General features: G+C 44.2%; 1 protein-coding gene across 1 annotated transcript in view; it reads right to left on the reverse strand.

The window, feature by feature from the left end:
• Positions 1 to 16072, reverse strand: part of LOC147654432 (uncharacterized) — a 749593-nt gene that overhangs the window by 206025 nt on the left and 527496 nt on the right. The gene's annotated exons all lie outside the window — the stretch shown is intronic.

Raw genomic sequence — 16072 nt, forward strand, 5'->3', positions numbered from 1 at the left:
AGCCCTCGGCCGGGCGCTGGGAGCCCTCGGCCGGGTGCTGGGAGCCCTCGGCCGGGTGCCGGGCGCAGCAGCAGCGGCGGCAGCGGGGAGTGTTTAAGTGCCCCCCGAGGCCCTCCCGCCTGGGCGCAAAGTGGAGAAGCAACTGGCTGTTTACAGTGGGAGGGTGCAAATTGGCCTTCGGGGAGAGCCACAGCGCACATTTCCCCGCAGCTCGGCTCGGGCGGGAGCGGGGGGGAGACCTCCAGCTGAGGAAAACAAGCAGGAAGGCGAGTATCTGCCATTTCCTAGGGGGAAAGGATTCAGAGGAGAACTGTCTGAGTCTATTAGCTGATGCTGGTTCCTGTGGAGAGATGGTGGCACACTGGTTTACTTCAAATAGTCTGTTTCCATCTCCAATACCACCTTCAAGTATTCAGACCCAGACACACAGAACTCCCTTCCTGCTGCCTTCTACGGCGTGTCTCTCACAGAGGATTTTATTTTCCTAACGGGAGACACGAAGCAGGGTTTGCAGTAATTGAAAAGAACCGTGTCCATTTGCATGGTTGCATAATCACGTTACAGGGATCTTTCAGACTCTGGAGAGCAGAGAGAGAGAGAGAGAGAGAGAGGGAAAAGTGGGACGTCATGAGCGGGAGCTAAAAGCCAGATCTCTCGATGAGATCAAGGAATAGATGTGAAGTCAGTCAGATGGAGAAATGTCTGGATAGCTCTTCCAAACAGTGAGAGTCGCAGGCTTAGCTCTGAACATAAACAAAGCGAGATATTTCTGGGGGTTGGGCTAGGTTTTGTATAAACTCAGTTTCCTCTTCCATCATTGAAACCGGATGAGAAGAGCAGCCTGCAGCCAGGATCCTCTGCCTCTCTGCTGAGGGCTTACACGGGGCTCAATTCCCAGGGTGCTCAGGCCAGGACCTTTCACCAACATCATATTCACTGCAGAGTGAAAGAAAAATCGCTCACTTCATGCTGCTGAATGAGAAGCTCTATTTCCAGAATACACGTTTGCCTCTTAGTAAATGGTAATTTACCAGCACTGGCAATATTCCCTTTTGGATCCCCTGGTGACTGTTGATTAGTCCAAGCCTCAGCCCGGGGTCACCAGAACCGCAGCCCTCTGAGAGAGAAAGCTTCACTCTAAATACAAATGCTGTTAAATCGAAAGGACAAATTTTCACAGAAATTAAGTATTCTCTTAAACAAGGGAAAAGTATAAAAACTTCAAAAGTCTAAAACTGGACAAGTATAGCCTTTCTTTTGTAAGGATAAGTAATTAATTTTGAAACTTAGCATCACTCATTTACTATCCTGTAATTCTAATATTTCCTCCTCCCATTCCTTAGTCTGTTATTTGTTCTGATGTGAGTAGCAGGAGGGTAAGAACATCTCCATAAACATTTCATGGTCCACTTTGTAACTCAAGTACTTTTGTGGAATTTAAAAAATCTAGGACATTTAGCCATCCAAACCATTTGAAATGCTTAACCATCTGAAGGATTTCTCAGCTGCTTCCTCGAGTGCGAAGTCAAACATCGCCTATCCTGTGGAAAAGGGAGAGTGGGAGGACATGTTTTTTACATGTTGTACCTCTTCGCCTCCTTTGCACAGTCTGATTTCTTGCTCGAGGAGTAGTTAACAGATACAGTATTTAAAGGAGATGTATCCTCAGCCAGAGAGGACAAGGAAGCAACAGGTGCCCAATCTAAATTAACTGTCTCACCCTTAGGAGCAAAGCTGTCATCACCAGTCCCGAACTTGTTACAAGGAATAAAAGGCTAACCTGAGAGGCACTAGAGAGCCTTCCCTCCCCAGGCAACCTGCAGCATATGGCAGCAGGAACCTGCAGGATTTCCAGTGACATGGAGCATGACTGCCAGGGGCTGCCTTCCCTTTGATGCCTGGACCTTTTTGCATCATTTGGGAAGTGTGAGGAGGAAACGGGCGAAATGCAAACCTAGCCCACTGTGCTCACATTAAATTTCTCAATATGTGGTGTTTCGTGCGAGTGGGATAACTGTCAGACATTGCCTCTAGAGGACACATTCCTCAGTGGGCTTGGACTGCTAGAAAATCCTGGATTCCTCCCCCAGCCAGCTCCTGGTTACCTGTCTCTGCACTGCTGTGCCACATTCTGCCTGCCGCAACTGTACCATGAAAACTGGGGCATTTATCTGTACCTCTGTGCTCCACATAGACACAGTTTAGCTAAGGACATCTCCTTTCACGTCCTTGCTGCAGCTGTGAGCTCCCAAGAGAAGCACCTAAACCTCCCAGGGACCATGAATGGTCCCAAGAGTGGGACTGAAAAGTAAGCTGAGAGGAATACGGTGCCACAGAAGGGATACCTGAGATACTGGCAAATGAGCTTGTGCAGGCTCTGGAAGAAGACTAGGAGCTCTGGAAGCTGACTAAAAGCTACATGCAGATGCTGGTTGCAGCTGCAAACTACTTGGCATAAACCACTAGGCACTGGCAGTAGAAAGAGTGGGTCTTACAGATCTTGCAGAATATAATATATTGCAGATTTGGTGCTAGAGATGTAAGGGGCCAAATTATCCACAACATAAAAAATGAGCAGGACCTTTGCATCAAATTTTCTTCTAGTTTTCTGTCTGGAATGTCAAGAGGAGGAACAAAACAGTATTTTTTTCATTATGAGAATGTTCTTTTTTGGCCTGTACTGTGCCACATACACCTTAGATGCCAAAACAGGGATCAGGTACTAAGTAGAAGAAAGCTCCGAGCAGGACTCTGTAAGAGGAGCAAGGGATTAGTCTGAAGTTGGGAAGGGGCAGAACTGGGGAGAGAAGGTGACTTACATTGTCTCAGCTTGCTCAGAAGCTTCTGCTTTGTTTGTGGCTGGGCATGTCTTCTGGATGGCACCCATGAAACAGGTACAGAAGGGCAACCAGGAGCAGGCTCACTCCAACTAAAGCAGGATCCATGTGGAGACAAGCTGTCTGAGCAGGAGAGCTCCAGTAGCAGTGGCAGAAGTGTGGAGCTGTTAGGAACTGCTGGTGGCTAAGCCTGATGTTCGAGAGCACGTACCAAGGAGCTCACCAAGCCACGCAGCCAGACAAATCCTTCCCCGCTGCAAACTCACTGTGCTGCTCAAGATACACAAGTGGTGTAAATACCAGCAGACAGCTACAAAACTGCCACAAGCCATGAGAGCCAGCAGGACCACTCCATGCCAGGGTAAGTCCCAGTGAATCAGAGCTGCGTGGTGCAGCCAGTGGAGGAAATGGTTCTTGTGTTTTGAGAACGTTTGCCAGTGCAGCTGGAACAGAGGTAGGCAACCGGCAAATGCCTATGGAACAAACTGTCAAGGCAATAACACTTGGGGCAGCTCTAAAACTGAGCATTTTCCTCATCAGTGTCGCTGCAAAGAGCCCCAAAACTGCCAGGAAGAATAACACCCAAAGGGAGATGTGGTATGGAAACCCTCAGAAAATGAATATCATTGTCAAGCTTTGATTTCCCATTTATGCAAAGTGGTTTTTTTTAATCTACTGGCAAAAAAATAATCAGTGTGGAGACAGTGGGAGTATCCTGTGGGAAAAAATAAAGCTTTTCTAAAGGAGTTTACAAATAATGGTTCAATGGTTCTCCTTCAAATTAACATTGAATCAGAAGAAATAAATGGAGCTACTCAGATTTGGTAAGGAAGTGATCCTATTGTTTTAATGCTATTTTATTTTAATGATGTTGGAAAATGATAACAAATTGGCTCCCTCTGGTTTGAATTTTTCCAGACTGGCACAGGACAGATCAGCAAATGAAGAACACCAGTAGGACTATAAATGGAATAGAACTGTAGTTCCAACACTCAGCTATGCCTGTATCTCACATACCAGAACCAAAAAAAAAAAAAAAAAAAAAAGGGCAAAGGGAGGGAGCTATGATGACATGGAATTAGGGCTTGTGTTAGTAAATTTAGGGTAAGATACATCTCAGAGCACTGCAAGCCCTCAGGGCTTAGCATTAATTTGAAAAGAATTACCATATCTCTGGAAATGCAGTGCTAGGGGCACCCAAAATAAAGTGATTTTTGTCATGCAGTGCCAATGCTGGCCAAGAGCATGATTATAGTTAGGTCATTTTGACACTGGAAACCAAGGACACTGCCCTCTCCTGCCAGCCACCATGGTAATTCCCAATGGCAGTGGGAATCCATCTCTGCATTTTCAGATATCTGCTTCTTTGGTTTACCCTTGAGCCTGACTTGCGAAATTTCTATTCACAGCACATCAAACAGTTACTTCCATCCATCCACAACAGTTCTCTGTGAAGTTTACATTTCCATCTTCATCAATATATTTTCCAAAGATGTGCGCTTCATACGAGGTGGGTTCTGCCTTGTCAAAGATCTCATGCTCGCTGATTCCAGCCTGTCTCAATACATACTCACATGAGTATTTATTTTACTTAACCTTAAAGCAAAGCAGCTCAGCTTTGTTGTGTAGACGATCCTTATATTTTCTTGGTTTTGAGAATTTGTATACAGATAAACAACATTCAGGATCTGACATTTCACTTTGATTGCAAGTTGCTGTAATTAAGAACCAAAGCTTTATGAATTTTAATCATCAGCTGTAAGTGGTACATTATCTCTAGTTCACAATGAAAGCAATCAAGTGGACAAGATATTTTTAGAGACATTACTGTGGTAATATTACATTAAGTAGTGGTTAGTACACTATTTTCACACCCAGTGATTTCACACATTAATGCGGCTATAGATCAGCGTTAATGACAAGAGAAAGTTATTTTTCAAGTAGCATGAGAAGGGTGGTTAAAAGAGCTGCTGGGGATTTACACTCCAGCAGCAGGAGGGGCACCTCAGCAGGGCTGCAGCTGAAGATGCTCCAGCAGCAGGGGCTGTTTCCACTTCTGCTGGAGACAGAGGGAGAAGCCCCTGAATGGATACAGGTTAATGACAGGGGCAGCATTTCCTCCCTGCTCCTCGGGAGGGAAGAAAGGACAGGAGGGGAGGAGAGAGCAAGGTAAAGTATGCTGGCACTGAACCTTAGAGCTGGTGAGAAGAATAACACACCACATCTTGCCTAAGGCTGCAAGACAACATTACTCCCTTTCAAAGAGGGCACAGTAAAGAACAAATCAGAAACACCCTACGGCTTAAAGGCAGAAAAATAAAAAACAAAAAACAAAACCAAAACAGGGAGTCTGGCACATTTTAAAGTTTCAGTGTATGCTACTCCATGTGGATACAACGTTGTCTAGATAAAACTGTAAATACAGACATTTCTTCTTGCAAGGCAGGAGAGACCAATGCACAACGCACAGGGCCCCAAAAGGAGCACATTTAAGTATTATCATCCTGCTGAAGGATGCCAGTTCATCCAAAAATTATTTGCCTGAAACGAAAACTAATTAGAAACACTGTTCTGGGAAGGAGAAATTCTTCCTTCTTCCTGGAGTCTCAGATCTGGGATAATAGAAGCTCCAGCAGCCTCACCCCAGACCTGCAGGCCATTTTATTTTACTGTAGAGGTCCTATGGGGATGGTAGGACTGGGATTCGGAGCGCTCAGCAGCCAGCTCTGCCAGGCAGGGAGTACATGCCAGAGAGCTGTCTGTGTGCCACAGTGGCAGACAGCTGTTGTTCACTGCATCTTGGATGCTGTTGGAAATGCCCTCAGAGAAAGCCAGTTCAGCTTCACAGAAGGTGGCACTCAGGGGTTGATGCCTCTGCAGCCAGAACATGCTGATACCAACATCATTTGCAGTTCCAGTCCAAACCACCTGGTTACAGAGGGCAGCTGTTGACAGCAGGAGCTGTCTGTGGCATCCAGGTGCAGACACAAATGGCCCCTTCTGCTTCTCTCCCCCCCACAGCACCTGTTACATTCCAGTAACAGGCCAGCCCTCAAACTCAGTCCAGAATTTTTGCGTCAGTGTAGAAAGGTTGGACCACTGCTGCTCTGTGATATAGAGAAGCTGCATGGAAATACCACTCAGACCTTAGGTACACGTTAAAATGGCCCTTTCACAATGTTTGCCTTTTTTGTTACGGTGTAACCCGCGCAGCTATTAATTAAAAACAAGCTGAAGTAGGAGCACTAGGTTCTGCACCCCACAGCAGGAGAGGAATCTTGTACTTGAGCAATAGATAATGCCCTCTGACCTACTTGTGCACTGAAGAACTATTTCTTCCTCAGGATCCTATAGATGCCTTCAGAAAGCAGCATTAGCTGTATATCAGAGCCTGTAGGACAGACTATACCCACAGAAGTGTCACTGCACTGCACACCAAGACTCTACAACTTGGAGAAAAAGAATGTTGAAATAAGATACAGACAGAACAGGAAATATTCTACCTGTGAAGCTGAGGAAAATACACACTGTTAATGCACCTTACATAAAATCCTGAATGCTGTTTGCTCACTGCCCAGCTTTCCAGGCTCTGCTGTTTCTGTGTGGAGAAGATACCAGTTGCAGCAGCAAAGCTTTTCTTGATACACAGCCTCTGTCTTCTGTTCCAGTCCCATTCCCCTACACCCTGTAGAAATGCATGAAGAATGTGTTTTTCCTGCACAGAAATTGGAGTCTGCCTCTGGAGCAAGCTCTTGTTCCTCACTAGGCAAAGCTCCCAGCTCTTGCTATGGACTTTCCAGGTGACAGCTCCACAAGTCCCTATCACGTATTTTTCAAACAGGTCATTTGAACCAATGGTACCTTGTGTCAGGGCTGTGGCTTTATCAGTGTCCTCTCCCACTATGGGAAAGAGAATGAAATTGCTTCTTCATTAGTTCAGACAGGGGATGATTTACATATCCATCTATGCCTGTAATTAAAAACATAATGATAAGAAAAGTCTATGATAATAGAGGATGAAGTGTCTAACAGAGTGAGAGATTTCTTGGTCACGGATCCAGACCTATACACATGGAAAGGTGTGCACTTACATCACACAGGGCTTTCTTCACTGCCTCCTTCTGCCTTTCCAGAGTCAATTATGTGTAAAATGCAAATTTGGCATCAGTTGGCACACACAGAGGTGTCTCTGCTAAGTGTGAGAGACACAAAGAACAGACACCTTCCTCTCATTCCCTTACACCAAAATGTGAACTCCCTTCTTTGGATTTTGGTGCAAGCTGGGGCTCAAGTCAGTGCCCTGTTTCTGATGATGCCACACATGGATACTCAAGAGGAATATGCAAGAGTATCCCCAAGACACAAAAAATCTGGGAAAGGACCTCTGAAAATTGCCTGTTTCAACCCTAGTCAAAGGTGCTTCAATCAGAGCAGCTTGCTTAGGCCTGTATCCAGATCTTTATTAGCTCTTTATCACATCTATATCAGATCTTTAACATCTTCATGTGCAGAGACTTGGTAACCTCTCTGGACAACTTGTTCCAGTATTCAACCCATCATCACAGTGAATAAAAAAAAAAAAAAAAAAATAAAAAGAAAGAAAAAAAAGAGAGTTTTTCAGATAAAACTTGTTGTGTTTCACCTTGTGCCTGTTGCCTCTTGTCCTTTCACTATATACCATGGAGAAGAGTCTCTCTCTGTCTTCTTTCCATCAGGCATTTATGTACATGTGTAAGATCACACCCATCTCCAGTTTGGACAGTCCCAGCCCTCTCAGCCTTTCCCCACATAAGAAGTGCCCCAAACCTGTAACTATTTTCCTGGTCCTCTGCTGGAACTGTTCCAGTAGCCCACATATGTTTTGTACTGAGGAGCTCAGGACTGGGCATCACTCCAGGTGTGCCTCATCAGTGCTGAGCAGAGGGGAAGGGCCACCTCCCTTGATCTGCTGGTGATATTTCTCCAGGATGTTGGTTTTCTTTGCCACAAGGGCACATTGCTGGCTTGTGTTCAGTTTGGTGTCCCACCAGGACCCATGGGTCCTTCCCTGCAAAGCTGCTTTCCAGACTCTTAGTCCCTGGCCTGTTCTGGTGGCTTGGGATTTTTTGTCCCCAGGGACAGAGCTTGACATTTTGCTTTGTAGAACATTATGAGATTCTCACTGGCCCGTTTCTCCAAGCACAGGCTCATTTCAACTGCATCAGAACCATTTGGGATAACCTGCCTTCTACACAGTGTCTTTCTGGTACCAAAGAGTTGGTACCAGGTACCAGTTAAATTTGGAAGGTACAAGGCATCATTATCTTGAAAATTTTAAGCTCTCCTGTTGGCCATTTAAATGTCTAAGCACCCTTAGAAGTTTGTCTGAGGAGGACTTAACTCCATGCAGATCACTGTATCATCAGTACGAGATGACTGTGCAACCCAAAAGTCAAAAGCACCAAACCATGCGAACTTTTTCAAATAATAAAACCTTTAAGGAATTTCCAGCTGCTCTATAGAGGTCATGCCCGTTCCAAAAGGCTCAAATCCACAGTTTTGTGGGTTGGTTTTTTTTTTTTTTTTTCCCCTTCTCTTCAACAATCTGCTGAGAGTATTTCTGTAACACTGCAGCATTAAGGCCAGGAGGTGTCTTGTCCTGCTGGGTGTCTAGCAAAGTACCATAAATACTTAAAGAATTTCCTTGAGCAGATCATGTCCCTTTAAATGGTTATGGTCTTTAAGGCTAGAGCACAGTTCCTCTAAAATCTATGAATAAATTCTGCTGTTAGGCATTCTGTGCTTGCCCGGCCTGTGGAGACTTTTCTTAGTAAAAGATTTGAAACTTGGAATGTTTCACAATATGCAAAAATTATTGTTCTTGACCATCAGTTGGAGGAAAGAGAAATTTCTTATCCATGGAAGTTACTGCTCCTTCTCCATCAAACAGGAAAGGTTTTTATAGAGAACTCTCCCAGAGCTTGTATTATTCAATATTTTCATTAATGAGAAGAATGAAGAAACAGAGGCTGAGCTTATTAAACTTTTAGATGGCATGTTGTTGGGAGAGGCTGCAAATATGCTGGAAAACAGACTTAGTATTCAAAACATCTTTGATTATCCGAGAAAGTCTGGGAAGAAAAAAAGGATGGAATTCAAAAAATACATGTAAAATTCAATAGTTGCTTAGGGAAAATCAGCTATTCAAATTTAGTAGGCAGGGGTTGGACAGGAGTTAGTGTCAGCATTGGAAGGCAGGATTGAACTCACAAGGAAAGCAAGCCCAAAATGAGCCCAAAACTTCTACAAGTCTGAGCAGGCTCCATCACTGCATGTCTTTAAGAAAAGGGCAAGTGTTGGTCAAGAGTGGCAGACAGAGGCCATGATTATGGATAGAGAAATGGACTAGAAGACATCCCAATGCACCCTTCAGTCCTGTTTTCTGACTTTTCAGTGATATCATATTTGATTAGAAGAAAAGTTTCACTGCTTGTTTCAGACTGGTGGGTCTCTGAACTTGTACCTCTTTTAAAACACACCTAGCTCTCTGACAATAGGAGGTGACAAGAAAACTAACTTCTGCTTTTGGAAGTCTCTGATCAGCAAAAGCCTTTCTCCAATTTTCTACCTCAAGGGAGTCAAAAGCAGCTTTTCTCTTGGCCTTGCAGCCAATGTCATTTAAAGAGTGTAGGGGGATGCAGAGTGCAGTGGAAGACTAAGTGTAAAAGAGAAGTTCAGCTCTGCTAATTGTTCAATTCAGTGAAACTGGCATAGGGATTAAGTTAAGTTACTTTCTTCACGGCACCTTGTTCTCAGAAACCAGGTTGGTCTCTTTCCTCAACTCATATAGACATGTGTGCTGAAGAATCCAACAGGTTTATAGGCAAAAAACTGTGCCAGACCTGAAAGAAACCTACTATAAGCAAAACTTTGTGATTTTTTTCAAACAACATTTTTTAAAATCCCAGAGTTTTGGTTTGAATTTGCTTCTCCCTGACTTTAATACAAGCTTTAGCTGAACCAGATAGAACATTCAAAATGTCCAGCTAAGAGGGCTATCACTGTGAAGGTAAAGCCTAATTTTGGGAATCTGGGAATGATCTAGTAATGCTTTGGAGACCCTCTATCCTATTAAATATGGAGTAAGAATTTGTCCATATTACTGCCACTTGAGACCCAGCTCTTATAAAGTTTGAGGAAACTAAACTAATCACCATTAGAAAACAAGGGTCAGTAAGTGATAATTAAGTAGCTTGGGGATCTATTAAAAAACTTTAGAAATCAATGTTTACACTGTGTAGTTACAAATTAGCTGCAATGGGCATTGTTAAGGAACCATTTTTATATGACAAACACTGGATGTGTGCACATTAGAAGAGTACTCCCGTGATTAGAAATCACAGCACAACTCATTTTATCCCATCCCTAAATTAGAAACTTAATGCCTCAGTTTATTAGCAGAAGGAAATTCTATTACAGTCAAGCAATGCTAGGACAGAGAAAAGCATGAATTTTGTGCAGCTCTGCAAAAAAGTTGTAACAAAGATGCTCACAATTACAGTTCCATGCTTCAATGATTTAACAACTTCAATGATTTAATGTCTGTGGAGTCACAAACATCTAGGAATTCTCCAGCAATGATGATCTTCAGGAAGCAAAGTAGCTGCAGCAATGACAGTGGCAGTGACAAGAACTGGGACTTTAGGAGGAGGAAACAAAGCCCTCTCAGTGCTCAGCACATTGTACCTGAACACGCCTTTTGTCGCTGGCTGAAATAGCGTGGAAGAACTCCCATGTTCCACGTTGTCCAGGAATGCCTCCTAACCAGGAACCCCAAAGAGCTCTGCATGGATCATTGTCTGAGCTCTGATGGGTGCTGTTCACCCAAGCCTCTGCACAATGGTACTTCCTCCAAGAGCTTCTGAAAGGTACAGATCCCCAAAGCTCCCCTAGGGACACAGGTTCAGCTGATAGACACTACAAGTACATACAAGGTGACTGTTCCCCTAAGAAATGTCCTGTTGCCACAGATGTCCCATGTTCTAACCCATGTCCTCTGGAGAACTCATCCCATGGTTAGCAAAAAGCCCACTGAAAAGCTGCCTACTTTTCTAGCATAAAGCCACTCTAAGCCGACACCTGCATGGAAGGCAGCAATTTACACTCTCCCACTGGCCTGTGGAATTCAGGAAACGTGAATCTGTTCATCTATTCCTCCAGAGCATGCACTGCCTATAACAACCCCCCTCATGTGATCACAAGGTTTGCACAGAGCACAGCCCATCTTCAGTTGTCGAGTGTCTCTGTTACTGTGCATCTCTATCACTTGTGGAACACTGCCAGTCCCTGGCTACAAAATCACACCACGTTTTTGTTCCACTTTTCCCATTTGCTTATCTCAACAAACCCACCCTCACTACGATATCAATTTCTGCTAGCACAGATGTGACAATCCACTGCAACTGAGTAGTGCCAAGAGTGCAACAGATTGACACTGCCCCCTTCCTGGCAGAGTTTTGGCATAGCTTTCCACTGTTGTGGTAAGTTTAGGCACCAGGGATTAGCTGGAAACACATAAGGTTGCACTGACCTGCAGTGCATTGACAGACATGTTGTTATGAATATGAAATCCACTATTAAGAGATACCAGCGACCTGCTCCCTTACAAAGCTGCGGTGTCTACCCTCAGAGACTACTCTGCAATATGAAAATGGCTGCTCAGGATTCCCATATCAAGCTGATGCCAGCCTGCTTCCCTAACTTCCTTCCAGAGGGTGAGTGTTTTCTACCAGCACGCACTCCTCCATTTCACATCACTTGTATTTCTGACTATTGAGGGAGGCAGAGATGTCTCACGCTGCCTTCAGGCTCTAAATGGCTTTCTGTGTCTTTATTTTCCTGCAACACTTCAAGGATCAGTTTTCTTCATGCCTCAGAGAAGTGGTATCTAAATCGTTTTAAACTGAAACAGGGGCAGAATAAGCTGTGCAAATCATTTTCTAGTAGAACTTTAATTACATCCTGCAGTGTCTCGTCCTCAGCAAACCAGCAGCAATAAAATTCTGCATTTCATTTTAAAACCGACAAGGCTGGGGTTTTTCTATTTTGTTTTCCCCAATTGACATATCCATAATCTAGCCTGGGACTTTGTTCCACAGAATTTTTGTCAAAGGCTCTAGAGAGTGTGCCTGCAACTACTAAATCTTTCTCAGGTTCGCATTCAATTTGCAAGTTATACAACTGCAGCTAAAGAAAGAGACGTTCTGTTTGCAGGAAGGTGCTTGCCAGATCCCCACTGGCAATGGCAAAAAGTGATTTATGATCAGTTTTAGTTAACATGGCCTCTCAAACAGATTTTTAAAAGTCTTTACAGCCATGGCCTAATGCCAAGGCTTTTTCTATAGGAATGTGCTCAATTTCAGCTTGTGGTGATGTCCTGTGACTCAAATGCAAATGCAAATGGGTACAAATATTGAATACATCCTCTTGATGAGGCTTTTTACTTTCAAAACATTACCCCCCGCCATCCTCCACTACTACAAATTTGCCTTTTCCAGGTTTTGGTTTGTGCAGGGGTGTTGGTGACTTTAGAACCTCAGTTCACAAGATGCTCACAATTACAGTTCCATGCTTTGATAATTTAACAACTCCACTGACTTAATGTCTGTGGAGCTACAAACATCTAGGATTTCTCCAGTGATGGCAGCCTTCAGGAAAAATAGTAGCTGCAGCAATGAGACTGGTAGTGACAAGTGCTGTGTCTTTAGGAGGAACCAGAACTCAAGTTCATCCTTCTGTTTCCTAGAGTCCTAGGTTTTCTTAACTCCTCCAAGAAAGATGGATTTATCTGTACAGTTTCTAGGTGGTACAAATAAAAAGCCTTAGATATATTCCTGGCCCAATGTTTATAAGTGTATTTACATATTCAATTCACACTAAATAGGTGTCCTTCTTCCTCTTTGGGACTGCTACACCCTGCTGCCAATGTGAAAAAAGTTTTATGACACTGTCATCACTGTCATGAGCACAGGAATCCTCTGGCACACACAAATCCCTCAAGGGATGAAACCACTGCAGTTCTTGCATCTTCTCCCAAGCACCAGATGTAGTTGGTTTGTGTTGCTCACACAGCATGCACAACTACTTAAACTTTGACCTTGGGCTTGAGCTACAGATGCCTTTCCCACTGTTTCTTGGAAGCTCCATTGTTTCCTTTGCCTTGGAAAATCCTCAGGCTGGGTTGAGGGCTGGGTTACTGACTTCCTTCACTGGCACACTCTGATGGGGTTTCATCAAAACGGAACTCTGGGGTCTCCAGCATTGTTTTGCCCAGTCCAACCCCAAGGTTCTGCAGACCCTGCAGTGTCTTAGTCTGAGCCTTCATTCATGACCCGAGCCCTTACTGGGTGTGCTATTCTGGCATTGCACTTCTCTGCAGTGCTCCAGTTGCTGTAACACTTTTATAATTCCCCTCCTTTGCATAAAATAATTGAATATTCAATACCAAACATCCCCAAGCCATGTACTGCAGCCCTGAATCCTGACAGCCACAGTCCAACACCTCCACAGGGCTGTATGTTATGGGCCACAGCTCAGAGCCAAGGGGAAAAGAAGCTCCACAAGGATCTCACCAACAGGAAACAATCTTGGCTCTCCAGAAGCTGTGTGGCTTCTTATGAGAAAGACTGGACCCATCCCCAGAAGCCTTGGTAATGTAAATCACAGGTTTTGAAGCTCAGCAGCCTGTACAGCTTCCTTCTTCCCTCTGCTGAGATGGCCATTCTCCATAGGAAATATTCCCTATTATTTGAGGAATTCAGGAAGCCTAGGATTCCTTTTGGCACAAAAGGATGAATTAAAGGAGGACAGCCTCCACTGCCACCCCTACTCAAGCAGATAGCAGCAAAGAAAAGCCAGACCACAGAAGAAACTCAACATGTAGGAAGTATGTTTTCTTCAACTCAATCTTATAAGCAGCTTGGAGAACCAAACTCTTCCCTAGCACCCTTCTTCTAACCAATGTTGAATATGTAAAGCAAGGACACCAGATTTACAGCCAAGTGATTTTCCACTCCGGGCACATGGAACAGGATGAAAGTAAATTTGTGGGTGTTTATGCTTGATTTGGCAGAGAAAAAAAATGAGGGAGGGGCTGTGTTTGAGGGAGGGTATCAAAGATCAGAGCCAGATGCTCCTGCATAGAGCTCTGGATTTACAGGAAATTAAGAAGGTAGAGAAGGTGAGGCAAAGGCTGTGTTTGAAGTGAGAGTCAAGGGGTTCTGAGGCTTACAACCATCCAAGGTGCTTGGGGGGAACTACAGCACATGCCAAAACCACACCACAGTGGCCTGGGGTGCTTTCATTATACAAAGCCTGGGAGAGCAGAGGCTGCAAATGTAGCTTCAAAAGGAGCTTCATCTTAAAGTCTTAGCTCTCAGGGCCTATTAAACATTTATGCTGACTGCCACTCCTACTATTTGCTTCAGAGAAAGTACCCGAAATAACCTTTGCTACAGAGTGAACTACTACAGCTCTACTGGCTGTGTAGGAGACTAGCAGAGAGCTGTGAGAAACAAACAGAAATGGTGTTGGAAGAGAGCGCTGATGTCTCTATTCAGTCAGCCAGGAAAGAAGCAGGAAAATCTGGTCTGGAACCTGAGAGGGAAGACAGAAAACTTTTCTAGAACTAATGGGTGGATTAGCAATGTTAAGACTGAGTGAGGACAGTGGAGGTAAAGATCGATATTTAAGAGTATTGACAATTTTTTATTTTTACCTTACTAAGGTTCACACTTTTGGGGGTGTCTTCAGACCAGCCTCTAGTTGGATCTGTAACTACTGCAGCTCTGAGAAGGACTGTAGAGGGAAAGAAAGAAAGCAGATCCCTAAGTAGAAATCAAAAGGAAGACAGAGGATCTCGAGGAGAAGATGAAAAGAAGGGATTAATTTTCCTGATTTGCTTAAAAAATGTTTGGCTATGCAACAAGAGTTTAAGATGAGACAGCCAGAAATACTCAAGGTTTTCACTCTGGGAAGCTGTTACTAATAATAGCAGATAACACACAAAAATCCCTCATAGGGACAACCTCAGTAGAGGGCTGTGCTGGCACTAACACCTTCCAAGCAGGTGTTCAGAAAGTCCCTCAAAGTGACTAATTTCAATGGGAACACGCATGATCCCGCAGACTTTGCCTGTAGGAGCTGCTGCCCTCCAGTCACGCAGCCAGGGCTTGATCCCAATATTCACTAGTGGCCCTGCACAGAGTGAGCAGACTTGGTGCCTGGATTTTATCAGCTCTTGCAAATTCAGTAGAACTACTGGTCTCTGGAGTTTAGCAGTCCTTGGGAAACATTCACACTCCTTGTCAGCACATGCTTTTCCTCTTTGGTCTGTTTTCTGGTAATCATTTCTCCACCCAAATCTACAAATACCTACAGGACCAATTCAGTTTCACACAAAAGAGGCCTATTCCTCATTTTGTGAGGAATTTAGTCTTGGTGTGCTCCATCATTTTTGGAGAGCCAGAGCACAAGGTGAAGTGAGCTGACTAGTGGAGTTGGAGGCTGTTGTTCCTAGTCAGAGTTCACTCCGTAGAAACTTAGTGTAAATGTGGCTCCTTCTTATTTATGAACAACCACAGCTCCTCTTCCTGAAATCCAAAGCCGTCAGGCTAGGAAAAATGAATGTTTAGTGTTCACATTTGAATACACAGACTCTATGAAGATGTGACAGACCTTCCCTGATTGAGCCTTGTGAAGAAACATTGATTGACTGGTCTGGACTCATGTTTGGATGGTATCTGCTTATCCCCAGCCCCTCTGACCTACGTTCATCTGGGTGCTTTTCAGCATGGGTATTGCATCCAGCACCCAGTTGATAAGCCTGTCTCCTGAAGGATGGTCAAATATGAACAAGTGGACCCAAACTCAAATGCCAAGCGCTAAGCAGAGGGTAGCTTTCAATACGGCACTTACAAACCATTTTGCAAAGTGAAAGTCATGTTATACATTATGTTGATGGTACTCAACCACTGATTCTCAGTTATCTTCTTTCACAGAGCATAAAATAGCTTGAGCTGGAAGGGATTTTTAAAGGTCATCTAATCATTGGAGGACATCAACCTGTTGGAATGAGTCCAAAGGAGGGCCACCAAAATGGCTATGGGGATGGAGGAGCTCTCCTACAAGGAAAGGCTGAGAGAATTGGGTTTGTTCAGCCTGGAAGAAAGACACCCTAGGTGTGACCTAATTGCAGC

This window comes from Cyanistes caeruleus, chromosome 3, assembly GCF_971803275.1.
Source record: "Cyanistes caeruleus chromosome 3, bCyaCae1.hap1.1, whole genome shotgun sequence".
Lineage (NCBI taxonomy): Eukaryota > Metazoa > Chordata > Aves > Passeriformes > Paridae > Cyanistes > Cyanistes caeruleus.